Source organism: Dunckerocampus dactyliophorus, chromosome 15, assembly GCF_027744805.1.
Source record: "Dunckerocampus dactyliophorus isolate RoL2022-P2 chromosome 15, RoL_Ddac_1.1, whole genome shotgun sequence".
Lineage (NCBI taxonomy): Eukaryota > Metazoa > Chordata > Actinopteri > Syngnathiformes > Syngnathidae > Dunckerocampus > Dunckerocampus dactyliophorus.
The window spans coordinates 20,564,620-20,582,561 of NC_072833.1; the positions used below are offsets into that span (position 1 = coordinate 20,564,620).

Here is a 17,942-nt window from a genome sequence, read left to right on the forward strand (position 1 = left end):
GGCTGACAGCAGCTCCTGTGTGAATGTTCACTGCATACGGTATGTGTGCTCCGTTTGTTAATAAAGCGATTAATGTGCATTGGTGACGTGAGTCTTTCCTTCACCATAAACAGCGGCATTACAGTACTGTTCTACACTGTTCACTATGTTATGTCCTATTTATATCTAAGATGTCTTATTTTCTCTTATTATGTTTACTATATTGAGTAATATGAATGTAAAAGCGACTATGGATGACTATATAATAGCTCTAATAATGATAAAAAAAACGTATTTAGAAGGTCGTAAACAGGTTTTCTATGCTCTAAATACAAAAATATTCCATTTATAAAGAAGGAATCCTACTTCATGGAAATTCACTTATCATGGTCGGGTCAGGAACCAATTAACTGTGATAAACGGGGGATTTATGTACAGTTTATTATACTACACTTTAATCCATAAACAATGTTATCATACTATTTTTATTATATGATTATTTTTAAAATGTAATAATATTACAAGCTGTATAGAATAAGATTTGCATATATGCTTACACTTTTTACCCTTGGGACTGATCTGGCTGCACTGGCTCCCATTATAACCACATATTTTTGATACTTGTACAGTAATGAAGACATATTATAAGGCTTTTTCTATGAACACATAATAAATCTTCAAAATAAAGGGAATTGAAAACAAATATTTATACTGTATATACAGTATGTTATAGTTTTGTTATACTTCAATCTATAAACAACACTTTTCCTAACATGAAGGTGTGTCACACTGATTTTATCTACTGACATAATATTATACCAAACACTTCCTGTCCCTCCAGTGTTGTTTCAATATAGCCGGCCACTAAAAGTGTCCTCCGCCCAACAGGACCCCGTTGTGGTACTCCTCTGATCATGGATGTAAGTGGTGCGTATCCCCACCATGGGCGCCATGACAATATTATCTTTATCTTTACCACTTCTTCGGACCTCGTTGTGTCAGTGCAGCCTGATTCAAAATGGGGGCTCTTCGTGTCCACCCCCAGGTCCCTGGTGGTGGTTTACTGTGCTAAAGAGGCAGTCAAGGTGGGCTTGTTGGGGCACGACTCCTATGGTGTGTGTGTGTGTGAGAGAATGAATCCATGACGCTTGCCAGCTGTGTAAAGCCGTGCTAAGTCCCTGCTTTTCTTTTGACAAAATATTGTCATTGCACAATTCAGTCTCCAAAAAACCCCACCCCACCCCCCACCCAAGGGAGTGTGTCCTCACCGCAGGGGCTATAACAGTAAGACAAGCGTGCACATCGACTTGAGTGTAAACACAGATATGCACTGCTCGTCTGTCCTAATTGGCCACTTGGTGGTCCAGTATGTTCCTGGTACTTTTCGAGATGTAGTCACATGGTGGAGAGGGTCAAAGGTTGCACAAACCCAAGTGGGAGATGTGTGCAAAGGGCTTTGTATATACTGTAAGTTTACCTGAGGAATGCAAACTGGTCTTACAGTGACGGCTGGCTTTGTAAACAGGTGCGTACAAATAAATTTGCATTGAATCCAGTTGGAGCCCCATTCCGAGGATGGAAGTCACTCTGCTTCCATTGCTCATGCCTGGGAGATTTTGTGGCGTAAACAGTTTTTTTTAAAAAAACACACGTGGGAATGTAAGGACAAACGAAAAAGAAGGAGAGTGTGGCTGCTTAGTTCAAGGTGGGGCAGGGAGATAAACACTATTCTTCAAACCTGGACAAATGAACGCAATCAGCTAAGCGGCGATTGTCCACCAATAGCCATGCCTTTTTTTTTTTTACTGTCAACAAAAGTTGTTTAATGAATTTTGCCCTTTCCCTTCAGAGGTAAACACAGTAAGCTTTTTACAGTCGCTTGTAAGCACAGGCAAACACTGCGAATGGAATTCCTCAGTGGAGGGAAGACGGCAAAGGATTTGATTAATTCCTTAAGGAAGTAAAGTACAAGTGCACAGGGTTAAAATATGCAATTGTTTTTTTTAATTTTCTGATTGCAAGTTGTGTAGAATAGGAGACTCTTTACCCTCATGACCAATTTAGTGCCATTGATTCCCATGACTGCACCAAAGGGTAAAATGTGTAACTTCATTTTGAAAGATTAATGTCTTCATTGATATAGTCCTTCCTTTCCCTCTGGTATCTTTTACTCTTCATGTTTACACCAACAAGGAAGAAGCAACAAGCTGACTTCTGACCCTAGTCTCCTTTTAGTTTTGTCTTGTCCCACTTTGGCTCGACACATGCGGATATGATACGTTTGTGTCTCTGTTTTCCAAAATTAGAGGGGTAATTAATATTTGCTGCATGCAGCTGCACACCTTCCCTCAATGGGGATGAGTCACACTGAACCCTACACCCCGCCGTCGCTGCGTCTCGGCTATTTTAAAACTCAGAGAGGCAAATTACAGCAAAGTGCGGCCGTGGCTATCGTCAAAATAACGCCTCCCACCCTTGTTGGAATACTTGGAAGCTACCACGATCATACATAAATTTTAATGACTTTCGACTGCAACAAAATCATTCATTTCTGAAAGCCTCTGGTGGGTTTTTTGGAAATAGGTGGACTTTCTAGTAGGATTTGCAGAAGAGGCGTTTATTATTTGGAGTGACGTCCACTCTGACCTGGCTCACACACTGAGGCGACATTTTGATGAATGCATGATTCAGTGGTGCTCCCACACTAAATTAAAGCATCGAGACACACTATACAGACGGAAAATTGGAGGAAAACATGGAGCTTTGCCGCGATAACAGCTTCCACTCCTCAGGCAAGACTTTTTGGATTGTGTCTGTAGGAATTCGCTGCACATCTTAAAATAAAGCTCCGGCAACTATCTGTCAGTCAGCCATAGACGTAGGAGCTGTAAGTTGAATCACTTTGCTTTTCTTCAGTGAGTAGGTTAACCTAGCATGATGTTGCTGTTAAAATGTGATTGTAATGTTAGCACTGTAGCTCACATAGCTATGCTAGTGTTGATAACATTTATGTCCTCCTGTCCCGCTCGTTAATGTTGCGTTGTTGTATGTGATATAGTGCATCTATTACGTTGGACAAGTGCAGAGTTACAGTGTGGATGTAAAAAGTGGTGCAAAATAGTGCTTGGATATGCACACTTCAAGGCACTCACAGCTCATTAGCATTAAAGCTACTGACACACAAAACAGCGTGTTCCCATTAGGGCTCACTAAAAACACTTTTATCCATCCATCATTCTTCTTCCGCTTATCTGAGGCAGAAGCATCCTAAGCAGGGAAGCCCAGAATTCCCTGTCTTCGTCCAGCTCCTCCCGGCGTATCCCAAGGTGTTTCCAGGCCAGTTGAGAGATATAGTTTCTCCAACGTGTCCTGGGTCTTCCCTGAGGTCTCCTGCCGGTCGGACGCGCCCTGACCACTTCCCCAGGGAGGCGTCCGGGACGCCTCCTGACCAGTTCCCCAAACCACCTCATCTGGCTCCTCTCAATGCGGAGGAACAGCGGTTGTATTCCGAGTTTCCCCCGAATGACAGTGCTTCTCACTGTATATCTAAGGGAGACCACAGCCACCCTATGTAGAAAACTCATTTCAGCCACTTGTACCCGCGATCTACCCAAAGCTCATGACCATAGGTGAGGGTAGGAATGTAGATCGATCGGTAAATTGAGAGCTTTGCCTTTTGACTCAGCTCGCTCTTCATAACAACGGTCCCATGCAGAGTCTGCATCACTGCAGACGCTGCATCTATATGCCTGTCGATCTCGCGTTCTCCCTAAATCGTGAACAAGACCCCAAAGTACTTAAACTCCTCCTTTGGGGCAGAATCTCATCCCCGACCCGAAGTGGCTTCACACTTGGCTGCGAATCGATCCAAAAAGCGCTTTTAAACTGTCTAAATTCCAGCGACAAGGCCTGATTTTTCTTCACTGCACAATTGTGGCGCCTCTCAGACATATTTAAAACACAAATATGGGGACTTTAATATTATTCCAGAAGAAAAAAAGAAACAAAAAATTCCATAACTATGAATAAAGTTGACATTCTTCCTGTCCAAAGACCAAGCTGACCCCCTCTTGTCTCTTCCTCCGTTAGAGGAGTTCATGCAGCTGTATAGACATATTACAGTGTGTTTGGAAAGACGCAGGTGGCGTTCTGCCTTATAAAAACAAACGTTAAAAAAAAACATCCACTGTCACTTACACTGGCAACATTCCATCTTGTCCTAGTCTTCCCAGCGCTCTCCCTTTCATTCCTGAAAGATTTGTGATGATAAGGCTACGTTAAGCCCCCCCACATACATAATGAGCGGCCCTGACAGGAATTTCCATACATTCTCTAGCTGCCGGCCCTGCGTTGACATGCGCTGGCGTCAATGTGAGGCTTTAGCTGTCGATGCTCCTCACTCAGCGGAGGCCTCCGCAAATGTGTACCCGCCGCCGCACGTTTGTACAGGCCCTGCAATGATGGCAGCAACATTGACTTTCTTTATTCCTCTTGTTTTATCTTATGCTAAGTGGGCCAAGCAGGGGTAGGAATAAATACACTTTGCTTCTTCCTGCTCTTTTTTGGACATGTTGAATTGTGCAAACACTTTGCTAAGCATGTTTGCAATAAACTAAAGCATTACCAAGCGTTAGTGCGACTTTGACAGTGTGGGTGTGCATATACTCCTGATCAAAATTTTAAGAGCAGTTGAAAAATTGCAAAAATTTACATTTTGCGCAGAGGTTCGAAGTAGCGCCTCCAAATGCAAAGAGGAGAAATGGGAGTGAGTAAATTTTGTCTCGCTCTCATTTCTTCTTTTTGCATTTAAATGCATTTTGCATTTTTTGCATTTGTTATGTTGTTACGTTATTATTTCATGGCATGGTGAATGTGCAGGTCACATTCCACAAGTTGTCCACAAGTGTTTTGGAGTTGTTGGATTATGTATTCGCTGAGTTTTGATTCATTTGCTCGCATCACCAAGTTTCACTTCCATTTCCGGGTCATGTGATTGTTGTTAGCAACTGTTGCTAAATGGTTGTTGCTTGTTGTTCAGTGGAGAGTAAATGGTTTATACCACTTATGTCTCGTTCTTAATCATATCTTCACATTTCGTGACCCTCGACGTGACTAATATGTCGACGGACAATAATGACAACAGCGCGGCCATACCAGTGGAATGACGACATGTGTGCCATCATCAAGTTCTGCCGCCTAGAACGACTGCACATGCATATAACAAGGGAAGCTGCTGTAAATGGAGCAAATCTTCTAAACGTGCATCCCCTTTGAAATAATCTTTCACGTGAGTACAATGTTTTAACAAAATAATGCTATATTAGTGTATATAGTCATTTACGACACGTTTTACGCTGCAACGTGTAGTGTCAATTCGTGTTTACACTACCTGTGATTAAACAATGACATTTGCAACTTATTAGGTTATGATATTCACATTAACATGTTGAAAATGTACTTAAATAGTCTTATGTGCTTACACATTGGTTTGAAAGAGTGCAAAACTCTAGGAGGGCACACGTCAAGCACTCGTCACACCGGCGCTGCTTGATGCTAACGTCAGTCTTATCTATGCCACGATGGTTAAGTTGCCCGACTCTTGGCAACACAGCTCATGCTGTGGTTTCAGCACATCGAAGCCCAGTTCCAGTTCAGGTGTTATGGTGTGTCCCAATACTTTTGGCGTGCCCACATTGTTAGAGTTAGGGGTTAGAGTTAGGGTTATGGGCTACGGTTGGGCTCAGGGTTTAGATTTGGGCTCGAGTTAGGGTTCGGATTAAGTTTAAGGTTTACAGTTAGGGTTAGTGTTTATTCCTACGTGAAAGTGATGAAAAGAGAGATTTCAGAGTGACTGCGTTTTGTGTGTGTGTGTGTTTGTCTTTGCACAGGTTGAGGCAATGAAACATGCTTTGACAAGACAAAAAGTGCTGAGCTCCACATAAAAACTGCTAAATCAAAAATGATAAACGACAGAATCTGGCAGCCTTCCGCTTTCTTCCCAGGTGGTCTCCCTGACTCCGCCCCCCACACAGCACACATTCACTCCCATCAACTACATATAAAAATTAGTCAGATTTTTCTATGCACTTTTTGCGTGGGATCTTCTCATGGCTACATTTAAAGCAACTTGACACTCACTAGGTCACAGGTATCCTCCTTTGTTTTATGGGGGGCGGGGCCGTGGAGACGGAGGGGCTCCTCAATCCTCTGCCCTCACAATGCTCGAGCCTCCCTGTCGTTCACAAAGCCACCATTCACGCAACCTTGATGTCGAGCTAATACACAGCTGTAACCCTACCTGTGTGGTTAATGCTAAAGGCTTGAGGCCTAAAGCTAACGCTAAAGCTCTCTGAGACCATGCCAGTGCTGGCGTGCAACCCGATCCCAGGATTTTAATGTAAACGCTCGCACGGGAAGAGCAAAAACGTGAGTTTAATTCACTTTCAGGAGATGTACTAGAAAATGCATGATTATTGCTGCATTTTGGTCATCCTGCAGGCCTCTGACCTACAAAGTCACCAGATTTTAACTGCTCTCCCGGGGGCCCCTTAAGCCCCTCACATGGAGCAAAGTGGTGTCTGGGGACTGCTCTGTTTAAAACCTCAAAGGGCCTGTATATATATGTGTGTGTGTGTGTGTGTGTGTGTGTGTGTGTGTGTGTGGCCTCTGCTCCAGTAAACCTCTGCAACAGGTTGCAATGCAGTGGAGTAGATGAGCATTGTGATGTTTTTTTACAGTCACTGCAGCATTACCATTGTAAAAGCCTGTAGTCGTGCTTGAGGGTGTGTGGGGGGGGCTCCTCTGTTACACAACTGCCTTTTACACACCATGTCGTAATGATGTGTGTGTACAAAGTTAAATGTGTACCCAGACATAACATGATGTGCTTGTAATATTCTGATCCTCTCATTTAGCCAAAAATATTGGAAAAGGCTTTTGAAGCTTGGCACACCATTGGGAGCGTGCAAGTGTACCTAACAAAATGAGTGTCTTTGGAAAGACCTCGCCTCGCATGAATTTGAGGGGTGCCCATAACTTCATACCAGCTTGAGTCACCGAAGACGAAATAAACAACCAAACAAAGAGACAGTAAGTATCGAATAAAATAGTGGCGCCGTTATTGTTGGTGGAAAGAAAATAGCAGTTGTATATCTGCCAGAGTCTTTATCCGGAAAGGTCATGGACTCCTGCACACACACACACCAACACACGGCATGCAGCAGCGTATATGAAGCATTCATGCGCAAGCGAGTAAAAGGCCTCACATCAACTCAATTTATTGACCTTTTTGCATCACTATGAAAAGCCGTAAATTACCGAGACGATCCCGATCAACACCCCCGACGCCCCAAATACCCCCCACCCTCTTCTTTCTGCACCCCCTTTTGTCCCGCACATCCCCCCCGTAAATGTCTTTTATTCCTGTCCCTCGCTCGGACAGCACACTGTGAAAGTGATGGGAAGTTCTGCTGTCAAATCCCGTCTCTAATACCTCCATGTCGAAAGCTATTTAACACTGCATGGATCTTCATGGCAGTATTCAAGATTCCATACAAGTTTTACGAGCATAACTTCAAAGATTTGTGAACACCTTTGGCTAAAATTGATTTTCTATGATCTGGAACAAGATCCTCTCACTAGAGCTCACATTATCATTCCAGTTCATGTCCTCTGTGGAAGCAGAGGCTGGTTTAGAAAATAAAGCATCTCACAAAAGAGATAATACTATAGAAAGTAAACGTGGATACACTTTAGAGTAGCCAGTGTACAGCTTGTATAGCCGTGTAGATTTACGATCTGCTGAAAATGAGTCAACTCACAGGCTTTATTGTCTGCCTTAGTGGGTAGCATGCTGGTCGCACAGCAGGAGTCAGGAGATCTTCAAATGTCCGTTTGGGCATGTCTTTGTGGAGTTTGCATGTTCTCAATGTGCATGCTCCCGCAATCCCAAAATATGAATGTTTGGCTCAGACTCTAAATTGTTCATAGGCCTCTGGAGCCTCTGGCTCCAGCTTACCCGTGACACTCGTGAGGACAAGCGGTTTACAAAATGGATGGCTGGATGGATTGTGTCCTTGGTGTGAACATTAGGTATGAGCACCATTGTTATCTAACATTACCTTAATCCTTTTGGGTATGGCATTCACCAGAGATGAACGGGTTGTTACTGGAATCCTCCTCTACTCCTCCATGATGACATCACTTGTGGAGCTCTACAGTCCTCCACAGTCCGCTTTTCCTTCCACTTGAGGAGACATACTTGGTCACTCCATCACCTTCAGCTTCCTCAGCAAGGCACTTCATCTTGGAGGTTTGTGTGGACTCCTAATCATGGTGGAAAACCAGTTTCACGGTGTCACAGTACATTGTGGAATTCATGTTTCCCCTCAATGAACCGTCGCTCCCTAGTTGGCGGCAGTACTCATGCAGCCCCAGCTACCAGCTACCACCCAGCCTGACTGTAGGCAAGACACAGTTGTCTTGCTAGTCACCCAGCCATCCATGCATCCATCCATTTTCTATACCGCTTGTCCTCATTAGGGTCATGGGTCATCTGGAGCCTATCTCGGCTGACTTCGGGCAAGAGGCGGAGTACATACTGGTCACCAACCACCACCACCACCACCACAGGGCACACATACACAAACAATTATTCACACTTACTGTATATTCACAACTAAACATAGGTTAAAGGATCCAATTAACCTAATATGCATGCTTTTTGGAAAAGGGAGCTGGACTATCCAAAGAAAACATATGCGTGCACGAGGAGAACACGCATATTAGACACAGAGATGCCCAAACGAAGATCCAAACTTTTGACCTCTTTTGGCCAACATGCTAACCACTCACCTACCGTGTGTCACTCCTGATACCTACTTGAGTTGGAAGTCATGTTCGCCTCAATGAACAGCAGCACCTCAGTGTCGGCAGCTCTCGTGCACCCAGGACCGTGACGCTACCACCACCACGCTTGACTGTAAGAAAGACGCACTTATCTTGCTACTCACCTCCTTATGAATTAATGTTTCCCCTCAATAAAGTCCCACTCTCCAGTTGGCGGCACTCGTACAGCCCCAGACACTGACGCTATGCCACCATTCTTGACAATTATGCTGCTACTCACTTGTTTTACCAGCTAGTTAGACAATAATGGCTGTGTGTTGACAGTAAATGTGTACTGCTATACAAGCTGTACATTGACTACTGTAAAGTATATTTTGTTTACTCTATTTATAATGTTTATTTATTTACTTTATTTACTAAAGTTTACTTTCTATAGTATAAAGATACTGTCATAAATCAAAAGGCTTGCTTTTGTGGGATACTGTATTTCCGAACATAAAGATGTTGTCATGTGCGTGCTGAGCATCTGCACGCAGCATATTGACTTAATGGAGCTTAATAAAAACCTGCTGCAGGTTAAAAGTGCACAGGTGTCACGCCGCTCACACGCTAACTGCAACTTTGCCGGTGCAGACGTACAGTCATGTGTGACCGTATTGAAAGGCAATGGCACGGTACTCCGAGGTCAAATAAACACATAGAAAGTGAAAAATGAAAAGACGGCGGGAATATGTGACATTCCTGCTTTAATAAAGCACTGTTGGAAGGTCTGGAAGGTTTATAGGTTAAAAACAAAGTGCACCTGTGTGGAGACAGGATATAACCTGCTCGCTTACTGGCTTCTTCGTTTGGCCTGCAGGAGCTTCAGCTTGTTCAACGCTCATAGCAAGTCATAAGAGCAAGGAATCTGTAATGTTCCGTTTATGTTTTGACGCTATGTCAACTCTAAAAGGTATTTCGAGGCCAGATGGAGAGGAGCGAACAAAAGTCTGCAGCTGTTTTGATTCTAGGTGCTCACCTGATGATTGACGCACACACACACACACACACACACACACACACACACACACACACACACACTGGCGCAGTGGTGAGGGACAGCTATGCCCGTCTCTTGTTGCTGTCTAGACTTTGAGGAGAAAGAGAAAAGACAAAATATCTTGCTTGGATGAAGAATTAAGGCTTAGGGAATAGGTGGCCAAAGTACTGCCTATGGGGTCATTTTTGGCCCACAGCTAATTTTTTATTGGCTCCAAAAAATAATTTTGATGAGATCTATTATCAAATATAACATTCATTTGCTTTGCCACTTAGCTGAGCATATATTGAGCTATGTTGGTTAGGTTTTAGCATACTTGATGCACACAATGTATCAAAGTGGCACCCATGACTGATGAGTTCACATCCAACCCCTGAATGCTGCAATTATATTTGTTTTAGTGGCGCTGCAACAAAATAAATAGGCATTGAAGCATTTCGATCAGTCATTTTAACCACAGTGTAGAGCACACACACACACCTGGTTGGGAGCTGTCACTCACTTCCTGCTTCATCCATCACTATCAAATTTGTCTTCTTTTACCCACCCACCTCCCCTATTACCCCCTGAGCAAACACCTGGATCACCTCATGCCAATGTGGGTCATGTGATGCTTTTGTGCAAAAATAGTCACAAAACAGAAAAATAGGTACGTCTTCAACATATTTATTTCCAGCCAAGAGAGGCAAGAGAAATGTAAACACACCAAATTGTACCCCAGGACTAAGGTAAATGTAGTTAAATAGTTATAGGAATATAGTGTAATAATTTACCTTCAAAGCCAGGCGAGGCTTTAGGAACATGTACACAACAAACACTCTGTCCCATTCCAAAAAAAAAGGTTTTGTCCACCTTAAATAAAGCTGAATATTAGTAGAACGTTCCCTCTCTCCCTCACTCTGAAAGCGCTTATAAATGATAATAATGTGACAACGCAATGACAAAATCACGGTGAACATCATTGATGATAAATCTTTACTTGACTGACTTTCACCATTTAAAAACTCATAGGCAGTTTGCTGTCTGCATTTTCACTGCAGGTTGAAAGGGAGCGTCTGTGTGGCTACGACATCATGCTACAGCAACTTTTATTCTGAGCCTGCATTTTCTGTGTCTACGAGTCAAAGACTCCTGAGAGTTAATGAACAAAATGCATGTAGAACGCTCTTGGAAAAGCCCCAAATGGATTTAAAGTTATGTCCTGGACCTTTAAGTTGTCTTATACATGCAATGCATGCCTGCGCCTCTCACATGGAAACAGCTATGCGTTGGCATGTTTAGAGCGATATACGGCCTCACAATTAGACGGCGAGGGTATTTGAAGGCCTCACTTGGACGCTATTGGCATTGCGGGGCACATAGATACCGTTGCAACACCAAGAGGGGAGTTCTGTGTGAATACTGTGTGTGTAAAGGACGCCGCGACAGGATGCAGACAATTAAATGGAAGCGATTGTTGCAGGGGCGTCTTCCCTCAGCTATAAGTTCACGTCTGTCCAGCTTTTCTAAATGAAACCTTTCATCAAGACGAGTCAAGCAGGGAGATGCTGAGAACTCTTCAGCATTCCTCCCCGCTCACGTTGCGTGCAAGCGTGCACTACCTTGATCCACCTATATAAGAAGATATTGTCCAATCTTGCTACAACATGCCAGACCTTCCAACCTTGAAAGAAAAAAATCAGCCCCCCAACTGCCAGTTTCATCCTATTATTGGGAACATTACTGAAGGAGCGCCAACGTCTACGCCATCCAGATTGATGTTTTTTTTTCATCATTCAAAGTATGCCAAGCGAGTCTCGCCTGCAGGGAGCAGAGATGTTTCCCCACGCAGCTTCCATGTCGGGCTGCTAGGGTGACTGCTGCTTTGTTGTAGCATGCTGAAGTATGCATCTCTTGTTTTAACCTACAACACATGCTAGATGAAGAAGTGAAGGTGTAACAGGAAGCAGTTTTAGCCACCTTGCCACTTTTATCCCCATCCTTCAAGGCCTTGGTGTAGACGCAGAATGGCGTGTCGCACACATGTCTAATTTCAGGTGTCATCGGCTGAGAGATTTAGCGGAACGACCCTTTAAGCAGGGTAAGACGCTACAACCTGAAGGCCTCCTGTGCAGCAGTAAACCGTTCAGACTTGCATGACTTTTTGGGAGGGAAGGGAGTGACAGGGTGGAAAAAAACCCTTCACCTTCATCATGTTGTTTTTGTTTAACTATTCTCTCTGCCTCACTACACATTAATGTATAACAAGGCTGTTCAACTCATTTATACTGGCGGCCACATTTTCAGACAGTGAAGGACTAGTTGAGCTGGACTTGTGTGTATAATCTCAATGCAAGGATGTGCCATGCCTTCATATTTTTACCTCTATAGTCATAAATAACATATTGCTGAAACACCAGCAATATGTATATGCTAGTCAAATATCAATATGATAGGAACACAATTGCTGTTTTTAAGGGCCTACTCCATAAATATTCAATATCACGGGTGCCAAACTCAAGGCTCCAGGCCAAATGTGGTCTGCCATGTCATTTTATGTGGCCAGCGGAACTGTCTGTCTAACAACATGCTTATGATGATCTGCGCGGTAAAGTTTCAACTATTTCAGGGGTGTCAAACTGGTGCTATGGAGGTCCAAGACACTGCAGGTTTACTTTCCAGCCGGTCAGTAAAGCACATGATTTTAATGATCAACACCTCCTTCAATTTGAGGAAAGAAGCTCATCAATTAAATCACCTACTGGAGAAATTGGTTGGAGAGAAAACCTGCAGTGATTCGGCCCTCCGTTGACACGTGAACTATTTCAACTGTCAGTTTCAACTGTTCCTGTTGCATTATTTTATGTAAGTGGCCACAGTATTATAAATAGCACTAATTTCACAACCATTGTTACTAAAGGTGGCAGATTCAGACTAATAGTAGCAATAGTTTAACTGTACATGACTAAAAATGACACCACTTTAAAACTATTACAACCTTTCTGTACAAAATAACACATTGAAGAGACATTAGACAGTCAAACATGATCATTTTAACTACAACAAAGTATGTTGGGAAATGAGTACTCCGCCCATTCCACAGCCGCATACCCTTCCCTTCTAGGTTACACATCTCGCGGATGTTTTTATGTTGATATAAAATACTGTAGCTTTTGCCCAGACCTGATGTTGAGAGAATGACAAAGGGGTGATCAATCAACAACCAATTTACTGAAACAAACAACCACAGCAAAACAACCATAGCCGTATATCCGCAGCCGTCCGCTCCCTTTTCTTGGCTCATCCAGTCAGCAGTCAGGACACATTCACAGCCTCAGAGACTGTAGTGGACTGAAAGAAACATTTCAGCAGGAATGAACGGACACACACACACGGATATTTTCAAAAATGCACATTCCCCCCGATGTAAAAAAATGTAAATCCATGAAGTATAAAAAAAGGAATGTCCACATAAAACCATGTCATGCACATTTTGCCTGATAGCGCAACCACAGCTGCCTGGTGCATTATATTGGCATGCAAAGTTGGTATGTTCCAATCCTGGCGCTACGCGTGCAGGCAAAAGGGATAAAAGGTATGTAGGCTGCTTATTTAAATGTATTTGTCAGTGCTAATGTGACATTTTCTCAAAATCTGACCATACTAAATACGCGTGGATAATTGGGACAAGTTTGCAACTTCAAACGATCATCTCTGTGTGTGTGCACTGATGATGCCTATGAGTGTGCAGCATTAATTGACTGATTATGTTGGTTAAAAAGACGTTTTTTAATACTTTCAATATGAAGAAATATACAAGTGTTAACAATATCTGGATAAATGAAAAAGATTTCAGGATTGGGGTGGCGGCTGTATTGTGTGGCTCGCGACCTTTGAGTTTGGCCACTGTGCGAATGAGACACCCCTGTTCTATATGATGAGTGCCTTGTTGGTTTTCATGACCAACTGCAAAAATGCTAGTCAAAGGTCTTCTATATCAGGGGTCCCCAACCACCAGTTTGGCTCCGCCCAAATGGGCCGAGAAAATTGGTGCGATTATGAAAACGAGACAGTAAAATAATGTGTAAAAAACTACATCAATCAAATTTTATGGACATGCATGCCAATTTGAAAAGTAACGAGTATTATTTTGTTAAAACCATAATATAAAGTTAGAAATCCCACATTTTTTTCAAATTTATGTTGTTTTTTTTAATTGTGTTTCGGAGAGTGGTAACCATTATCACGTTTTTCAAGGGTTCTTGAACACACCATCGTTGTGTTCTCCAGCGTTACACAGATAAAAGACTTATACAGTATTTTTCTCATTCGTCTTTCACCTTACATTTTTTCCCAAATGTTAATAGTTTTATACACAATAAGCAGCACTAGATCTCTAATGTGCTACGAGCCTGTCCATGGGTCCAAAAATGTTGTGGACCACTGTTCCACAGTGTTCCACCACAGGAGCATGGTGCTGTTTTGTAGGACCCACTGCAACAAAATAGTCATAGGTCCTCTATATCAGCGATGTGTTGTGTATAACTTGCTAAAATGACCACTGATTAGTTCAACGCTTAACATGAAAGAAGCCATGAACTCAGGGTACACTTTCAGCCTTCACATTAAAAGTGATGCGCATCGCAACTTGTATGACTGCACTGACACTGCAGCATCGGAGAAAGTTATTTAAGAAACTTACTTCCACTTTGTCTCGGACCCCACAACTATGGTGCATTTAAGTATGGCTGGGAATAAACGCTTGGCAAAACAAAATAATAACAATAATAATAATGATAATAATAATAACATGGATAATGATGGATTTGATTTTTATAGCGCTTTTCAAGGCACCCAAGAGCGCTTCACAATGAAGTGAACCCATTATCTGTTCACACCTCTGTCACACACAGGTGGTGGTAAGCTGCATCTGTAACCACAGCTAGTTTGGGATAGTCTGACGGAAACGTGGTTGCCAATTCGCGCCTATGGCCTCTTCGATCACCACCAAACATTCATTTACATTCATACACCAGTGTGAGCAGCACTGGAGGCAAGGTGGGTGAAGCCTCTTGCCCAGGGACACGACAGTGACTGGGTGGAGGGAGCGAGGATCGAGCTGCAAATGACGTAGACATGCAAAAACTATGGGTTTTCTAACACTGTATTATTTTCTGTAGTTTTCTGAAAGTTTTCTATGGACCGGTACTGGGCCAGGGCTCGGTGGTTGGGGACCCCTGCTCTATATGACAGGAGTGCTCTGCAGTTTTTAAGGTTCTACTGCAAAAACATTAGTCAAAGATCTTCTGTATGACAAGAGTTCTCTGCTGTTTTTAAGGACTAGATCTTTTATGTGGTAGGAGTGCTAAGCTGTTTTTAGGAATCAGCTCCAAAAATGGTAGTCGCTACCAAGTTTTGAACTGAATTGGCATGCAGGTCTGATGTCATCCGCCGGCCTGAGTTGGTACGCAGGCCACCAGTTGAAGAGCCCTGATGTATGCCCTGAAAGAATCATTAAACATCCCTCATGTTTGCATTCCGTCCAAGCAGCTGTCTGTGTAGTTAAACAAGCTCCTTGTAATCATTGAAAATGCTCCCATTCGGAGCAATCTCATGGTCTCTCTCAAGGTCCTAGAAGGTGCTGACTCATTTTTTGTGTTTAAATGGAGAGGGTGGGGGCAACTTTGACCATCTATGGACATTTGAAGTTATCCAGCACAGCCTTGAAGCGCAGCAGCCTGCAGGAGACCAGAAGAAGTCACTTACAATCACCTTTAAGCATGTCTATACCTTATAAGGACATCCCAGCTAGCAAGCATTCATATTTTTGAAATATGTCTCTACCTGTACAGACATTCATTTATTAATCTACTCAACAAGCCATGTTTAGGCTAGTCACTGGCTCCTCTTTGTCACCCCCTGTGGCCAAAGTAAGAATGCGGCGCTGATGACAAACATGTATCTCCAGAGTGTGGCCTCAGTGCCAGAGCTGTGTGTTTGCTTTCCACCCGCGGGTGTGGAATTCGGCAGTATGTGTGCATGGGGAGGCATCACACACTCGCACACACACATGCACACCATTAGGATGCACCACAGTAAATATGAGTGTGTATGCATGGCTCTCTTTGCACTTTTGCAAAAAAAAAAAAAAAAGGTGAAGTCGTTCGTTTTCTTGGAAAACTTCCGTTGGTAAAAATAGAAAAGGCTTGGCAACAGTGGAGGTCAGTGGGACGCACACTGCGAGGCGGCGTTTGGCAGCATAGTTAGATGCTGTGAGGTAATCTAGGCCGGTGGTCCCCAGCCTTTTTGATCCCAACAGAACCTGAACAGTTATCTAATGCTCTTGTCATGTACTAATATATAAAACAAAGAAAATCAAATGAAAATGCAGTCCAAAATAGTGATGATAATTTTTACTTGAAATCGTTCAAGATCATGAAATGATTTTGTGTTAATGCCTTTAATTTGTTGCCTTTAATTTGTTGAACATGATGAGATTAAATCATAGGACAAAGCTTTTAGGCTAACAGAAATGTGTGTGTAATATATACTGTAAATACAACATTGTACAATAATTTAACAATATCAACCAGAAAAAAAAATTACAGTGGAACCTCAGCATCAGCGTGTTTTTCAGTTAACATTGAAAATGTATGTCACAATTTGTTGTTAATACACTGCGTCAGTCCAACTGTGTTCTTAATGTATTTGTTTTTTTTTTTAATCACAAAACGTCCTTCCTTGTTAGCGTTCTAGTAGCTAGCATAACAAAATGGCAACTGGAAGTTACGTCGCCCGTCTATGATGTCATCAGCGGTTGACTCTCAAAAACACAAACGCTTACCATTTACCATTATAGTTCTACATGCATAAAACAATACAAAATGCATTTGAATGACGAATGAAAAGGATAAAATAACATTTAAGTTTACTTTAAGTTTACTTTTACCATCCTTGAAGACATGACTGTTCCCAGAGACATCACCACCACCTTTCTGTTTTCAGTCACGTCAAGAATCACGCCTTCAATGAAGGTAAAAGTATCCTTTAATGTTCATTTATTCCTGTCATTCATCATTTATATGTATTTACACTCAACAAAAATATAAACGCAACACTTTTGTTTTTGCTCCCATTTTTTATGAGATGTAAACTCAAATCTAAAACTTTTTCCACATACACAATATCACCATTTCTCTCAAATATTGTTCACAAATCTGTCTAAATCTGTGATAGTGAGCACTTCTCCTTCGCTGAGATAATCCATCCCACCTCACAGGTGTGCCATATCAAGATGCTGATTAGACATCATGGTTAGTGCACAGGTGTGCTTTAGACTGCCCACAATAAAAGGCCACTCTGGAATGTGCAGTTTTATCACACAGCACAATGCCACAGATGTTGCAAGATTTGAGGCAGCGTGCAATTGGCATGCTGACAGCAGGAATGTCAACCAGAGCAGTTGCTCATGTGTTGAATGTTCATTTCTACCATAAGCCGTCTCCAAAGGCGTTTCAGAGAATTTGGCAGTACATCCATCACCTCATGTTGCAGCAGGATAATGTTGCAAGGATCTGTACACAATTCTTGGAAGCTGAAACGTCCCAGTTCTTGCATGGCCAGCATGCTCACCGGACATGTCACCCATTGAGCATGTTTGGGATGCTCTGGATCGGCGTAGACAACAGCATGTACCAGTTCCCTCCAATATCCAGCAACTTCGCACAGCCATTGAAGAGGAGTGGACCAACATTCCACAGACCACAATCGACAACCTGATCAACTCTATGCCAAGGAGATGTGTTGCACTGCATGAGGCAAATGGTGGTCACACCAGATACTGACTGGTCCCCAGACCCCCCCAACCCCAATAAAACAAAACTGCACATTTCAGAGTGGCCTTTATTGTGGGCAGACTAAGGCACACCTGTGCACTAATCATAGTGTCTAATCAGCATCTTGATATGGCACACCTGTGAGGTGGGATGGATTATCGCAGCGAAGGAGAAGTGCTCACTATCACAGATTTAGACTTGATTTGTGAACAATATCTGAGAGAAATGGTGATATTGTGTACGTGGCAAAAGTTTTACATTTG

General features: G+C 42.7%; 1 protein-coding gene across 4 annotated transcripts in view; it reads left to right on the plus strand.

Annotated features, from left to right (window-relative positions):
• Nucleotides 1-17,942, plus strand: part of col4a6 (collagen, type IV, alpha 6) — a 95,265-nt gene that overhangs the window by 13,722 nt on the left and 63,601 nt on the right. Inside the window, exon 1 of one of the 4 annotated variants that reach the window (XM_054753198.1) lies at nt 5,006-5,266. The exons of the other annotated variants lie outside the window; for them this stretch is intronic. The gene's annotated coding sequence lies outside the window, so the exon portion shown is untranslated. Of the gene's footprint in view, nt 1-5,005; nt 5,267-17,942 lie in introns of those variants that run through there. 4 annotated transcript variants of the gene reach the window in all.